The 16124-nt window shown below is 37.9% G+C and overlaps 1 long non-coding RNA gene across 7 annotated transcripts in view; it reads right to left on the reverse strand.

Annotated features, from left to right (window-relative positions):
* Positions 1–16124, reverse strand: part of LOC143648189 (uncharacterized) — a 115011-nt gene that overhangs the window by 47527 nt on the left and 51360 nt on the right. For all 7 annotated transcript variants that reach the window (XR_013158430.1, XR_013158429.1, XR_013158434.1 and 4 more), the window contains exon 3: positions 6477–6681. This is a non-coding gene — a long non-coding RNA (uncharacterized LOC143648189). The remainder of the gene's footprint in view (positions 1–6476; positions 6682–16124) is intronic.

Raw genomic sequence — 16124 nt, forward strand, 5'->3', positions numbered from 1 at the left:
ATGGATTGTTTCTTGCTTGCTGCTTTCAAGATTCTCTCTTTCTCTTTGACATCTGACATTCTGATTAGTAATTGTCTTGGAGTATGTCTATTTGAATCAATTCTCTTGGAGTATGCTGTACTTTGGATCTGTAGTTTTAAGTCTTTCATAAGAGTTGGGAAATTTTCAGTGATAATTTCCTTGATTAGTTTTTCTCCTCCCTTTCCCTTCTCTTCTCCTTTTGGGACACCCACGACATGTATATTCATGCACTTCATGTTGTCAATTCCCTGAGTCCCTGCTAATATTTTTCCATTCCTTTTCCTATATTTTCTTTTGCTTGTCAGATTTCAGATGTCCTGTCCTCCAGTTCACTAATCTTACCTTCTGTCTCTTGAAATCTGACATTGTAGGTTTCCACTGTTTTTTTCATCTCTTCTACTGTGTCTTTCATTCCCATAAGTTCTATGATTTGTTTTTTCAGATTTTCAATTTCTTTTAGTTCATTCCTTGTCTTCTTTATATCCTCCCTCAATTCATTTGATTTTTGATGAGGTTTTCCATGTCTGTTCAAACATTCTAAATTAATTATTTCAACTCCTGTATCTCATTTGAATTGTTGGTTTGTTTCTTTGACTGGGCCATATCTTCAATTTTCCTATTATGATTCGTTATTTTTTGCTGGCATCTAGACATTTAATTACTTAATTAGTTTATCCTGGAGATTGTGTTCACTTTTTTTTTCCTAGGAATTTCTCTCTGGATGATTTTGTTGTCTTTCTGTTCTTTGACATTCAGTTCAGTTTATTCTGGTCCTCTAGCTTAGGTTTTGCTTAATAGATCAGAATTTTTCAGTCCTTGTTTTTTTTTTTTTGCTCTTCCTGTATGGTGCCTTTCCCCCACCCCTTAGGAGGGCCTACTTAGGAGTGCCTAGCAGATTTTCCCAGACAAAACTGGTCACCTCTTAAGAGGAAAGAAAGAATCATCTGCATCAGTTTTCCCTGAGGGTGAGACCCAGTAGATTAAAAGGCTTTCCTATGAAGTCTCTGGACTCTGCATTTTTCCTATCCTGCCCAGTATGTGGCATTTTTCTGCCTGCAGGTCCCACTAGCATAAGGTGATACAGTACCTTTAACTTCAGCAGACTCTCCCTACTGGAGGCATGGTGGAGACAGAGGAGATGTTGTAGGCTGGCTTTAATTGCTTCCCTTTTCTAGACCCTGGGGTCTGAATTCCTTCAGGGAGTGATTCCATCTGAGCTGGGCCCCACCTCAGAGAAGCTCTAAAACAAGCCTCTTTCTGCCTATGCCTGGGGAAGTGGAGCCTGAGAAGCCTTGCAGCTGTATCCAAAGAGTAATCAATCCATAGAAACACAGCCACAAAAGAGAAAAAGAAAAATCCTTTTCAGAGCAGGACCCCGTTCCTTGGGTTTGCCAATCAAGAGCTTAAATTGGTATGTTGCTCTGTGTATCTCCAGGTCCTATGTGCACCCTTCTTTCCTGCAGGGCCCAGACCTTTTCATATCCAAAACACACCTGTTTTTTTTTTCTTTTTTCTTTTTCCTTCATCCCTGCCCCCTCTGCACCAGGGCAAAAACCTGTGACCGCCGCTTTTACTTAAGGTCCACCTGTGCTTGGGGCCTATTTTTAGTAGTCAGAATTTGTTAATTAATTCCACAATTGGTATTTGATTGTGCTCAGCCCCTGCTGCTAGTAAGGTCTCTTTCCTTTCCTCACTAGGAAGTAGTCTGTGGGGGAGGGGCACCAGCCACCACAGCTTAGGGAACTCATGGTTCTGGGTCAGCTCGCAGCTGGTCCAGCTGGTCCAGACTGGGGTACACTGTGTGTCCAGTCACTGATGTGGCCCCAACAGTTGTTCTGTACTGTTCTTGGCTATTTACTAGCTGCTCTGGAGGATGAACTAAATCCCACACCTCACTAAGCCACCATTTTTATCAGACCTCCATGTTTAAATATTTGATCCATTTTGAGTTAATTTTTTTTATATGGTGTCCTCTCTGATTCTTTTTCCTATGGATATCCAGTTCTCTCTGCACCATTTATTGAAGAAACTATTCTTTTCCCATTGAGAGGACTTAGAAACCTTGTGAAAAAAATCAAATGGACATGAATGTGAGGGTCTATTTCTGAATTTTCAACTCTATTCCATTGGTGAATATGTCTATTCTTGTGCCAGTTCATGTTTTTTGACCACTGTAGCTTTGTAATATACTTTAAAGTCAGGAAGTGTGAGTTCATTTTTTTTTCAAGATGTTTTTGGCTATTCAGGGGCCCTTATCATTCCAAATTAATTTGATAAGTGTATTTTCTATTTCTGCAACAGAGGCTCTTGGAATTTGGGGGAGATTGCATTGACTTTGTAAATCACTGTAGATTGAATTGACATCTTAATGTTATTTAGTCTTCCCAATTCATGTCCTTCCATTTCCTTAGGCCTTTTAAAATTTCTTTTAGCAATGCTTTGTAGTTCTCTGTGTACAAGTCCTTTACATTCTTGCTTAAATTTATTCCTAGATATTTGATTCTTTTAGTTGCCAAAATGGGATTACTTCTCAATTTCCTCCTCAGATTGCTCATTACTAGTGTATAGAAACATTACTGATTTTTGCATGTTGATTTTGTACTCTGCCACCTTCTGAAAGCTTAGTTGTAGATTTTTTTGGACTTTATATAGGCTCATGTCATCTGCAAGTGGTGAAAGTTCTACCCTATTCTTTCTAATTTGGATACCTTTTATTTCTTTTTCTTGCCTATCTGCCCTGGCTAGAGCTTCCAGTACAATGTTGAATAATAGTGGTGACAATGGGCATCCTTGTCTTGTCCTGGATGTCCTTTAGTCATTCACCATTGAGTGTGATGTTAGCTGTGGGTTTTCATATATGTGCTTCATCATGTTGAGAGATATTCCTTCTACTCCTAGTATTCTAGTGTTTTTATCATCAAAAGATGCTAGATTTTGTCAAATGACTTTTCTGTGTTAGTTGAGATGATCATGTTTTTTTTCTTTCTTTTTGTTAATGTGGCATATTACATTAATTGATTTTCTTGTGTTGAACCACTTTGTATACTGGGATGAAACCCACTTTGATCATGATGTACAATTTGTTAAATATATGGTTGGATTCAATTTGCAACAATTTTGTTGAGGATTTTTGTATCTACATTCATAAGGGAAATTGTTCTGAAAATTTCTTTTCTTGTAGCATATATGTCTGGTTTTGGTATTAGGGTGATGTCAGCCTTTGTGCTGGTTTGAAAGGATTTTTGTACCCTAGAAAAGCCATATTTTAATCCTGATTCAATCTTGTGGGAGCAATGATTTCTTTTAATCCCTAATCATTACTGTATGTTGCAAACTTGATTAGATGATCTCCACAGAGATATGACTCACCCAACTGTGGGTATTAACCTTGGATTAGAGGATGATGTGACTCTACCCATTCCAGATGGATCTTTCTTAGTTTACTGGAATCTTTCAAAAGAGGAAGCATTTTGGAGAAAGCTTGAGAATGACAAGATCCAGAGCCCATGCAAACAGAGAACCTTGGAGATGAAGAAGGAATATGCCCCAGGAAAGCTTCATGAAGCAAGCAGCTGGGGGGAGAAGTCTAGCAGATGCCATCATGTTTATGGGCCTTTTCAGTTGAGAGAAACCCTGAATGTCATTGGCTTTTCTTGAGTGAAGGTAACCTCTTGTTGGTGCCTTAATTTGGACATTTTTAGAGACTGGCTTTGATTGGGACAATTTCACGGCCTTAGGACTATAAGCTTGCAACTTATTAAATTTTCCTTTTTAAAGCCATTCCACTTGCTGGTAATTTGCATTCTGGCAGCTAGCAAACTAGAATAGCCTTGTAGAATGTGTTAGGTAGTGTTCCTTCCTTTTCAATTTTTGGGAGGAGTTTGAGCAGGATTGGTATTAATTCTTCCTGGAATGATCGGTAGAGTTCACTTGTGAAGCCATCTGATCCTGGGCTTTTCTTTTTGGGGAGGTTTTTCAAAACTGATTCAATAGCTTTATTTGTAATTGGTTTGGTAAGATCTTCTATTTCACCTTGAATCAGTGTTGGTTTTTGTGTGTTTCTAGGAATTTGTCTACTTCATCTAGGTTGTCTAATTTGTTGACAATTTGTTGTTCATGGTATCCTCTTATGATCCTTTATATATTTTTTGTATCCATTAGTAATGTCCCCACTCTAATTTCTGATTTTATCTGTTTGTGTCTTGTCTCTTTTCTCTTTGTCAGTCTATCTAAAGGTTTGTCAATTTTATTGATCTTTTCAAAGAACCAACTTTTGGTTTAAAACTGGCTTTGTGTTAAAGCTCTTCTTTGATGCTTGTTTCAACTTATTCTAGACTTTTTAAATAGCTGATGTTTAATTGTTCAGATTTTATCAGCTTTTCTTCATCAGATTCTTGCCCTGGATATATGGTACAATTTTTAAGATTGCACTTTTTGTGCAGTTGTTACACATCTAGAAGAAAACTTCCTTTCCTCTGTTCCTTCTTAGGAATCTTGATCTGTTCTGTTTACTTTTGTGCAGAATTTTCTCCCTAGCATCTACGATTTGTCTAAATTCTCTCCATCATTCAGCAACTCCTTTTTCTTAACACCTTTCAGTTCTGAGATCTGTCTTGTCTTTCAGTGGTTCAGTGTAACCACCCCTCTTTTATTTTGTAAGGTGTTTCTGCCTCTTTTTCTTCCCCATTAAGGTATCCCAAGATGGGGAGCCAGATGGGGTCAATAAAAAAAGGTGGGTCACTCCAAAAAAGTGGGGGTCCAGCAAAACAGAAACTAGATCAAGTAAATGCACCTCCTACCAACAGTTTTACCCCTGGGGGCCCATTTATATGTTATCTGCAGCATGCAGCATGCAGTATGCAGCACAACTTAGAGGCTTGTGTTGTGCCCTAGGTCTCTGAAGACTTGGGTCCCTGTTCCTGGTTTTGCATGGGTTCTAACTCACTGTTGAGTGGTTTGATAGTCTGTGTTCATGGTGGGAGGGTTCTGGGTCACTGCCTCTGTGCAACTCCCAGATCCAAAAAAACTGAGTGAGGGGGAGGGGAATGGACTGGAGGGCCCAAGATGGAAATTTCCTACCTGCTATTTTTCTTTGATTCAATGTTTGTGGAGTTCTCGATTCTCTACCATCCTCCAGAGTTCTAAGCAAGTAGTATTTGTCTTAATTCTTTGGGGAGGCTTTTTCAGAGGCTGTCACATGTCATCATGTTGATGATGTTGCCTCCCTTATTCTTTTTATTATGTAATTTCTATTGCTTTTTCTTCAATTTCACTAATTTTAGCCTCTACCATCTCCATTCTGCTATTGAGTCCATCAGTTATTTAATTTAATATATTATTTATTTATTTAATATATATATTTTCCAGTTCTGAACTTTTCAGGTTTTTAAAATAATTTCTCTTTCTCTGCTGAGAGCTTCTATCTTTTCATTTACTTTAAGGAATTTTACCCTGAGCTCATGGTTATAATAGATGCTTTAAAGTCTATGTCTGCTCATTCCAATTGGGATCATATTGGGATTGACATCTGTTGATTATCTTTCCTCCTGAGTAGTGGTTAGATTTTCTTGATTCTTTGTATATTGAGTAATTTTGGATTGCATCCAGGATATTTTGAATATTATGTTGTGAGATTCTGGGTCCTGTTAAAATCCTCTAGAAAATGTTGGTGTTTGTTTTAGTAGGCAATTAATTGGTTTGGGTTCAGACTACAAGTTCTGTTTCACCTTCTGTGGGTGATGATACCATTGTCAGATCATTTTTTTGAAGTCATCAAGGATGTTGCTTGAGTCTGTCTGTCATATGTGCCACTTAGAGTTTAGTCTGTAGGTTGGGAGTTCAGTTATTGAAAGCTCTGCTATGCTTCTTTGGGTCTGTTCTGTATGTGTGCAACTAAAATTTGAACCTGGGACTCATGTTAGAATTAGGAGATGCCCTTTTCCAGCTCTTTCCTATCTGGTATTTCCCCTATACTCTTCAAGACCTAGTGGACCCCCTTTCTCTGGTTATTCTGGCCAGAAAACTAGGTTCTCTCAATGTAGTTTCCTGCTCTGTTGAGTAGTTCTGTATTAGTGGAGCTGCCTTGAGGTGAAGCAGTGAGAGAAAAGGATAAAAATAATAGGGATTATTCCACAGCCTTTAAACAGCATGACCCCCTTTCCTGGCTCCTCTGTTCATAGAGAAATGAGATCTCCCTTGGAGATTTCCTTGCCCATATTGCTGCTGCTATGGTGGCAGTGCAGCCTAGGACCTGGAGAGGCTGTAGAGCAGGCCTGGGAGAGAAAAGAGGGAAAAAGCACATAGAAAAAGATGAGGCATTACTCCTGCAAACATCTGTCATGCAGGGGTCCTTTAACTTCTGGACTTTTTGCTGACACTGCCTACTACACAATTCCAAGCATCAGTCTGCCCTCAGATTAAATTCAGTAAACAAAATAGAAAAAAAAAAAACTCACCCTGGCTATAGATTGCCTTTGGATAGTTATTCAAGTTTTAACTGTAGTCCTCAATCTGCTTGCTGTTTTCCTTTTGGAATCCTCAAAGTAGTCTTTTTTTCTCATTTTTACGATAGTTTTTAGCTGTAATCAGTGGGAGAGATAGACTGCAGTTGGCTTACTCCATAGTGGCTGGCACCAGACATCCCATATCCCATTGTAACTCCTAAAAAGAAAGGAAAAAGAGAAAGGGTGTGTGTTTGTGACTGGAACCCCAGGAAGGCATATAACTTACTCTGAAGTGCATGGACATCAAAGAAAGTAAGTCCAGCCTTGAGACAGAGCATATTGAGAGGCAATGTTGTGGGTATCCACAATTCCCTGACTAAAGGAGACCAAGGCCAGGCATTATCTTGACTGTCACTGGGCTCTGGGTTTTCCTGTACGTGGAGGACAGATGAGAATAATTCATGCATTGTGCTGGAGACTGAAGCTGTCAACATGACCTCAAACACAGGGATCAAAGCAGAAATATTTAGCCTCAATCAGAGATTTTATCTACGTAGTGTTTTACTTAAGAATGTTTGGAAATATCCAGGTTTTTAGGAATGTTTGGAAGTAACTAGATTCCCTCCCTCCCCCCTGATCATTAGATTTTTTCACTCAGGTATTTTACAGCAAATGAACATGATTTTGAACTAAATTCAGTACATTTTTTTTAAAAGTAAGTGAAACAATGAACATGTGGAGACTTCTTTATTAGTTATGAGATTGAGGTTTATTCTGCAGTAGCAGTTAGTGGTCAGAGTTAGGGCTGTGAATGGGGTAAGCATCCATCTGTGGGGTGTTGTGAACACTTCTTGATGGTCCGCTGTTTCCTCTTCTCAAGACTGCTCTCTCCACCCTCTGTGGTTCCCCTCCCCCCACTTAGGTCATGCCTTACAGGTAGTGGTGTAGTTTACTATGATCCCTTTCTCCCAGAGGCCATTGATTAGACCAGGGAAGATATTTGAATTAAGATGGGTACAAAATATGCAGATGGTAATAAAAAAAGTAAAAAAGAAAAAAAAACAACAAAAACTAAGATCAACAACAACAAAAAAGAATAAAGCTAAAATGGATGAAAGAGTTAAAAAAAAAAAAAGTATTGGCAATGTCCCTTGAGGGATGGTAGAAAAAATATGGAACTATTAAACTTTACCCCCTGGGGAAACCTCAGATACTGTGTCAAACATTAGGGACACCTTAAACAATAGGCCAAGCCTTTGATCTTGAGGCTTGCTCCTGTGAAGCTTTCATATGTAGCAGAGAAGCTTAGACTACCTATAGGTATGCCTAAGGGGTACTTCTGGAGGACCTCTTTCATTGCTCAGATGTGGTCTCTCTCTCTCTAAGCCCAACTCTATAAGTGAAATCATTGCCCTCCCTCCTATGTGGGCCAGGGGTGAAAGTCTCCCTGGTTGCATGGGAGATGACCCCCAGGGATGAGTCTGGCTCTGGCACTGTGGGATCCACAATGCCATCCTGACCAGAAGGGAGGAAATAAGTGTAACAAATAAGGTATCAGGGGCTGAGAGAGTTCAAATAGACTTGAGAGGATACTCTGAAGGTCCCTCTTATGCAAACTTCAGTTAGACATTGCTACCTACCATAACTTGCCAAACCCCAACTATCAATCATTCCTATCAATCCCAAAGAATACCAAGGGCAATATATAAGATTCTACAAAGGATCCATGTACTAGGGTAACTTTCCAGAAACCTATAATGCCCAGATGGATCCCTGGAAGAGATAAGTCCTGAAATGCAGAGGGACTGGCCTCTGCATTGATCCAGAACTTCAACTAGTTCCATCCCTGTTCTAGTTTGCTGCCTTCCAGAATGCAATATACCAGAAATGGAATGGCTTTTAAAAAGGGGAATTTAATAAGTTGCTAGTTTACAGTTCTAGGGATGAGAAAATGTCCCAATTAAAACAGATCTATAGAAATGTCCAATCAAAGGCATCCAGGGAAATACCTTGGTTCAAGAAGGCCAATGAATTTCAGGGTTTCTCTCTCAAGTGGAAGGGCACATGGTGAACACAGTCAGAGTTTCCCTCTCATCTGGAGAGGTACTAGTGAACATGGTCAGGGTTTCCCTCTCAAGTGGAAGGGCACATGTTGAACATGGCATCATCTGCTAACTTCCTTTCCTGGCTTGTTTCATGAAGCTCCCCAGGAGGCATTTTCCTTCTTCATCTCCAAAGGCCCCTGGCTGGTGGACTCTGTTTCTCATGGCTATGTTGTTCTGCTCTGTTCTCTCTGAATCTCTCTCCAAAATGTTTCCTCTTTTATAGGATTTCAGTAAACTAATCAAGACCCACCCAAATGGGTGGAGACACACCTCCACCTAATCCAGTTTAACAACCACTCTTGATTAAATCACGTCTCCATAGAGATAATCTAATTACAGTTTCAAGCATACAATACTGAATAGGGATTAGAAGAAAAATGGCTGCCTTTACAAAATGGGATTAGCATTAAATCATGGCTTTTCTAGGGTACATACACCCTTTCAAACCAGTACACTCCCCATACTGCATATTATTACCATCCTTGTCCAAATTGAAAAAGTTAGAATGGGCATAACCCAAATACCCCTAAAGAGTAGGAGATGGATCAAAGGCGATATTTATACAGAGAAGGTCTGGTTTAACAAATGAGTATGATTGTGGAATCATTATATTAATATTTCTTTTAGTCTCCAGTATTTTAGAGCAGCTAGAAGTTAAAACCTAAAATTGTGGAATTGTAACCCATAAGAAACTCTGAAATCGGTTCTGTATCTACTTGTTGAAGTGTACAAGTATTTTGAAAATCATTGCTGTGCTGGTTTGAAAGGATGTATGTCCCCTAGAAAAGCCATGTTATAATCTAAATCCCATTTCATAAAGGCAGAATAATCCCTATTCAATACTGTATGTTTGAAACTGTAATCAGAGCATCTCCCTGGAGATGTGATTTAATCAAGAGCGGTTGTTAAACTGGATTAGGTGATGACATGTCTCCACCCATTTGGGTGGGTCTTCATTGGTTTACTGGAGTCCTACTCCAGTAAAGAGGAAATACTTTGGAGAATGAGAGAGATTCAGAGACAGCCAGAGCAGAATGACATAGCCATGAGAAGCAGAATCCACCAGCCAGTGACCTTTGGAAATGAAGAAGGAAAATACCTCCCAAGCTGCTTCATGAAATAGGAAGCCAGGAGAGAAAGTAGTAGATGATGCTGTGCTTGCCAGGTGCCCTTCCAGCCAAGGGAGAAACCATGACTGTGTTCATCATGTGCCTTCTCAGATGAGAGAGAAGCCTGAAGGCTGAACTTCATCGGCCTCCTTGAACCAAGGTATCTTTCCCTGAATGCCTTAGATTGGACATTTCTTTAGACTTGCTTTAATTGGGACATTTTCTTGGCCTTAGAACTGTAAACTAGCAACTTATTAAATTCCCCCTTTTAAAAGCCATTCTGTTTCTGGTATATTGCGTTCTGGCAGCTAGCAAACTAGAACAATTGCTTTTTCTTTCTTTTCTTTATATATATGTATATATGTTGTACTTCTTTGTATATATGTTCTATTTAACAATTAAAAAACCTCTAAAAATATGTAGATGGCAGCCACCTTTTGTCCTGCAGACTGGAGAGAGAAGGGGCCCAACTTCAAAGAAAGAAGTAGGCTCAGAGAGAAGCAGAGTTAAGATTCGAGAGAGAGAGAGAGAGAGAGAGAGAGAGGGAGGGAGTGCACATATGCAAGCCCTGGATCTCGTAAGAAGCAAATTTTTGTACAATTTCTTCTTTAAACCTAAGCTATTTTGAGTTAATTTCAGTTATTTGCATCCAGAGAGTATACAGGATCAGTTATTAGCCTGTGGCTGTGCTCAGGGACCAAGATGAAATGCAGTTAGGGAGAATACTCACAATGGGGTAATAGAGTTTAGTCATTTAAGCCCACATGAGATCATACCTAAAATCTTATCTTCATTGATATTTATTTTATACTTTCCTAGCTTTGAAATCCTTCATAGACAAAGACTTTCTATTTCATCTTTGAATTCTTTACAACGATCATTCACTCATTTAGTAAATATTGGTTTTGAGTGTCTATGTGAGTCATGCACATAATTTAAAAATAATATTATTAATAATAATATAAATTAACATTTTGAAGTACCTGCTTGAACTACATTATTTTATTTAATCTTTATGATACTTTACAACTGAAATATTATTGGCCCAATTGTTAGGAAAGAAAACTGGAGCTCAAAGAAGTTCATTAACAGGCCCAAAGCCACAGCTAATTAGTTGCAGAGCAAGGATTTCTGTCCATGACATTCATACCTAGATTCCAAAAGTCCATGCTTGTGGAAAGAACCAACCTCAATCTCATCAACCTTGTTTCCTTTTGAGTTTCAAAACATTTGAGGGATAAGATGTTCACATAATCAGTAGCCCCAATACCAGAAATCCTATAAATACTAGTAATGGAAAAAATTACCTTTGTACATGAGTCATTATATAATAGAGTTATGAGACTGCTATATAACAGAAAATCTGGTTGTTGAAAAGAAATATGATGAAATGTCTCACTCATCATTCATGTGGACAGATTCTCCATATTTGCACTGAGGCTCTTTGTAGTGTGATACAAGTAAAAAAAGTCTTGCGAAATGGCTTGTTTATGCCAACTGAAATGGTTGAGTCAATGTTCAACAATTCGCTATTTAAAACATTTTATGGATTAGAAATAGGATGCAATTTCTTTAATATGATAAAGAATCATGAATTCTAAACAATATCCAATGCATTTCCATCAAAACTTGGGTACAAAACAAGAATGCCTGCTTTCATCACTCTTATTTAACAATGTTCTGGAAGTTCTGATGTTTTATCTCCTTATCTTTGAACTTGTGTTTTATTTTATTCATGTTCTTATCACAGTCTGCCATAGAGCAGGCATTCATGGAAGTTTTTTTGTTTTATGTTTTTAATTTTGCTTGGTTTATATCTTTTCTCCCAGACTGGGTTCTTGGCTCCTCTTTTGCATATTGTTTTTGTGTCCCTGTTTATTTTTCTGTTGTATATCTGGCTGTTTCTAGCTTGTTTGTGTTGAACATGGGCAGGTCTTTCCAGACCTTAGGTTTGCTCTGATACAGTGAAGATAAAATCTTCATGACCCTCCCCTCTGCTTCCATGCCTCACCTTCAAGCTACAAGGTGAAAGCTAAAATCTTGCTTTCTATCCACTTTTCTGAGACTGAAGGCAGAGAGAGCAGAAGCAGACCTTTACTGGGGCTGTGTGTTAGGTGACTTGAGTTTTACTCTTTCTTCTGAAATGATCTTAAGTAGCTCATACCAGGAATTAATCTATCTTTTTGGGCAGGTATCCTGTTCCCATGGTGAAATACCTCTGGATATCTGATGGTTCCCGGAGGTTTTCCCTATGTTTACAGAGATTTTGAGGTAGGGGCCTCTATTCTGAATAATTTTTTCTGGACCTTTCTTTGGGCTGCTTATTTGTCCCTCAAGCCTGCTTTTCCCCCACTGGGCAGTTTTAGTGAGGACAGTCAGGAATTTGTCCAATCTCTTTGTTTCCTCGGCACTGTTCTTGTGGGTGGGAGGCTGTGCCATGATCTGACAGATCTTTTGTTGATTTTCCTTAATAGCTACATTTTGAAGTTTCTGTCTTGTAGTTATATCCCTTTTATTAACCTATTGCTGCTGGTGAATTCCGTGGATTTAGTGTGATGGTCATCTGAAAGGGCAAACAAGTGAGAAAATCAGAATTTTTTTTTTAAAAGAGAGTAATTTTGGGGTGGAATAGGCAGCTAGCTTTACTAAATATTGAAATACATTACAAAATCATAGCAATTAAAACAGCATCTATTCTTATACTAAAACAGTATAAGAATAGATAGACTAATGGAAGATAAGAGATTACTTAGAATTAGACCATAAGATACTTGGAAGTTTAAATGTGATAAAGCAGCTTTATCACCTTATTTTTCTTAAATTTCAATAAGTTAAGAAAAATAAATACTCTTGACCCTTTCCTCATGTATGATTGAAAAAGATTTTAAATATATCAAACAGTTAAACTAATTAAAAGTAAAACATAAAAACTATTGAAAATACACTCTGAAGAAAACAGAAGCGATTATTAAATCTCTTCAAAAAGAAACCTCCTAAGTTTGAAATAAGAAGCTATAGAGGAAAAGACAAATAGATGTGATTTCATAAAACTTTAAAACAGTGATTTTTTTTAAATGGTCAAAATTATAGGATACTTGTGCCAGTTTGAATCTGTGGTGGACTCTAGAAGAGTCATGTCCTTTAATCCTCATTCAACATTGCTGGGTGGGAGCATTTTTATTGTTTCCATGGAGATGTGACCCACCCAATTGTGGGTGGTTACTTTTGATTAGATTATTTTCATGGAGGTGTATCTCCACCCATTGAAGGTGGAGTTGCTTACTGGAATCCTTCAAAAGAGGAAACATTTTGGAGAGAGTCCCTTTTGTAGAGCCACGAGAAAGCCAGCAGATGCCACCATGTTCACCATGTGCCCTTCCAGCTGAGAGAGAAACATTGAGCTCCACTGGCCTTCTTGAACCAAGATATCTTTCTCTGAATGCCTTAAATTGGACATTTCTATAGACTTGTTTTGATTGGGACATTTTGACCTTAGAACTGTAAACTAGCAACTTATTAAATTCCCCCTTTTAAAAGCCATTCCATTTCTGGTATATTGCATTCAGGCAGCTAGCAAACTTGAACAATAATCAACAAACCTGAAGTTATTTGCAATAAAAGAAGCAAGTCAATACCTCATTATATAAAGAGGTCAAATTGATAAGAAAAACACAATCCAATAAACACATGGGAGAGTACATGAAGAGGTAAGTTGCAAGAAAGAGAAATAAATGAATTATAATTTTTGGCAAAGTACATTTTCTCTCAAATAAACAACCACAAACTTAAACAAAGAGATGCTGTGTTATTTTCAACTATATAATTAATAAAATATTTTTAAAGTGGTACTACTTAATGTGGATGTGGGGACACAATTAAGCATCTTTATACACTTTTGCTTAGATTATTGCATAACTCCTTGTAAAAAAAACTTTGTCAAACTTTATCATGGACTTTAAAATTGTTTATGCATTTTGACCCAGTAATTAAATTCTTGAGGTTACCTATGAAGGAATTAATCCTACATGCAGAAAAATATCTTTGGGTGTAAAGATACTTATCACATTATCATTAATGATGAAGAAAAATTGGAAACTAGCTAAATATTCAGCAAATGAAGAGATGGTTAACTAAAATTAAAAAATGGCTACATGATGAAATATTTTACATCTGTGAAGACTAAAACCTTTTAAGAATTTTTAGTTATATGAAAAATTCTTGCATAATTATTTTAAGTAAAAACAGATGCAAAATTGTGGTGCATGATTATAACCATGTATTGAGTATACAAAGAGAAAGATTGGAAGAAATGACCCTACAAAAATACTAAATAGTTGTCATTTTGTGGTACAATTCAAGACAGCTTGAGCAAAAATAGGAATTTATTGGCTCAAGCAACAAAAAGTTTAGGAATAGAGCAAGCAGTCTAGATCCAGGAACTCAAATGATATGGTCATGAGTCTACCTGCCCTCTCATTTCATCTTATCCCTGCTCATGTTAGTGTATTGATGAAAAATGTTCCTTTTGTGTAGATGGTTTCTGTCATGAGACTGGAGATATGACTGCAAAAAGATTTTAGCTTCTATAATTCTTACAGTTAACCCATCCCAAAACTAAAGAAATCATTGCTCCTCTGGTATCTGTATATTAGACTCCGCTGTAGTCTGATTGGCCCTGTATGGGTCACATGTCCACTACTGGATGAATGGGCACATACCACCTCTAGTGTTAATAATAAGGGGGCGAAAAAGAATATGTGTGCTCAGTAAGACACACCTGATTCTCTTGTAATGAGGGCCCCATAGGAAAGAGTGATTCCAGTATGTGGGGAAAGAAGGATTTTCAGAAAACAGCAGCAACAACAAAAATTTCCTGTAACAAGCATATAAACTGATAAAAACAAACTTGATTTTTAAGCACACCATCTGTTAATGGGCATTTAGGATATTTCCAGTATCTGGCTATTACAAATAAAGCTACTGTGAGCATTGTGTAGAGCATTTTGCATGGACATATGTTACCTTTTCTTTTGAGTCAATATCTAGAAGTAGAATTTCTAGAATGAATGGTAAGGGAAAGTGTAACTTTTAAGAAGAGGCCAAATGCCTTTTCACCATTTTACATTTCCACCAGCAGTGTGTGAGATTTACAGTTCCTCCACATCCTTGCTAACACTTCTTATTGTCAGTCTTTTTACTTTTAGCTATTTTAGTGCACTTGAGTGGGATCTCATCTTGGTTTTAACTTAATTTCCTTGATGATTATGAGGTCTATACTGACAGGTCATTTGAATATAATCATTTGTAAGATGCTTGTTTAAACTTTTTACATATTTTTAAATCGTGTCATTTGTCTTATTGAGTTGTGGAAGTTCTTAATATATTATGAATACAAGTCACTTATTAGATACATACATTATAAATCTTTTCTCCCAGTTTTTGGCTTGCCTTTTCATTTTCTTAAGGTGTTTTCTGAAAAGCAAATGAACATGTGGAGGTGAAGATAAATAGAGGAAGTGATAATTTCACTGCATGGGACTAATAGCAAATTACTAATTAAAAATTTTTTTTGTCTTTTTTTTCTTATTTGTCCATATACTGGATAAAAGGAGTGTTAGTCACAAGGTTCTCACAATCACATGGCCACACCTTAAAACTTCTATAGTTATTCAATTGTCTTCAAGAATTGATGCTATTGGCTTACAGTTCAACTGTTTCAGGTATTTCCCTCAATCTACTTCAATACACCAAAACCTGAAAAGGGGTATCTATATCTGCATAAGAATAACCTCCAGAATTACATCTCAACTCTGTTTGAAATCTCTCAGGCACTGACACCTTATTTTGTTTCATTTCTCTTCTCCCTTTTGGTCAAGAAGGTTTTCTCTATCCCACGATGCCAGGGCCAGGTTCATCCCTGGTGGTCATGTCTCACATTGCCAGGGAGATTTACACCCTTGGGAGTCATGTCCTATGTAGGAGGATGTTACAGGCCATCCTGGGATTCTTCCTGGAGAGTCTCCTTTCCCAGTATTGATGTATTTTTTGACTGATGGCTCTTTGGTCTCCTGGCTGGCTTGCCAGATATTCCAATTCAACTCAGCCCCAAGACCAAAGAGCATGCCTGGCACAGAGTTACCTACGAGTTTAATTAGGGACTTATGATTAGGAGAAGATTCTTCTAGATGGTGGCTGGTCAGGAAATGGCAATATTCCATGCAAAAGAGAGAGAGGGAGTGCCACGGGAGTGGCTTATAAAGATTTAGGTTCACAGGATGTGACAACATAGTTTCAGCAGAGTAACGAGAAATTTGATTAGAAGAGGGGAGTTTTAGTGACACTCTTTCTCCCCTGAGGGAGTGTGTTGGCTTTTAATGTCTGTCCCATTCACATAGGTGGCTGCTTGTAGTAGGGCAATGAATTCGTCTGCAGAGTTGGCTTAGAGA

The sequence above is a fragment of the Tamandua tetradactyla genome, chromosome 10 (genome assembly GCF_023851605.1).
Source record: "Tamandua tetradactyla isolate mTamTet1 chromosome 10, mTamTet1.pri, whole genome shotgun sequence".
NCBI lineage: Eukaryota > Metazoa > Chordata > Mammalia > Pilosa > Myrmecophagidae > Tamandua > Tamandua tetradactyla.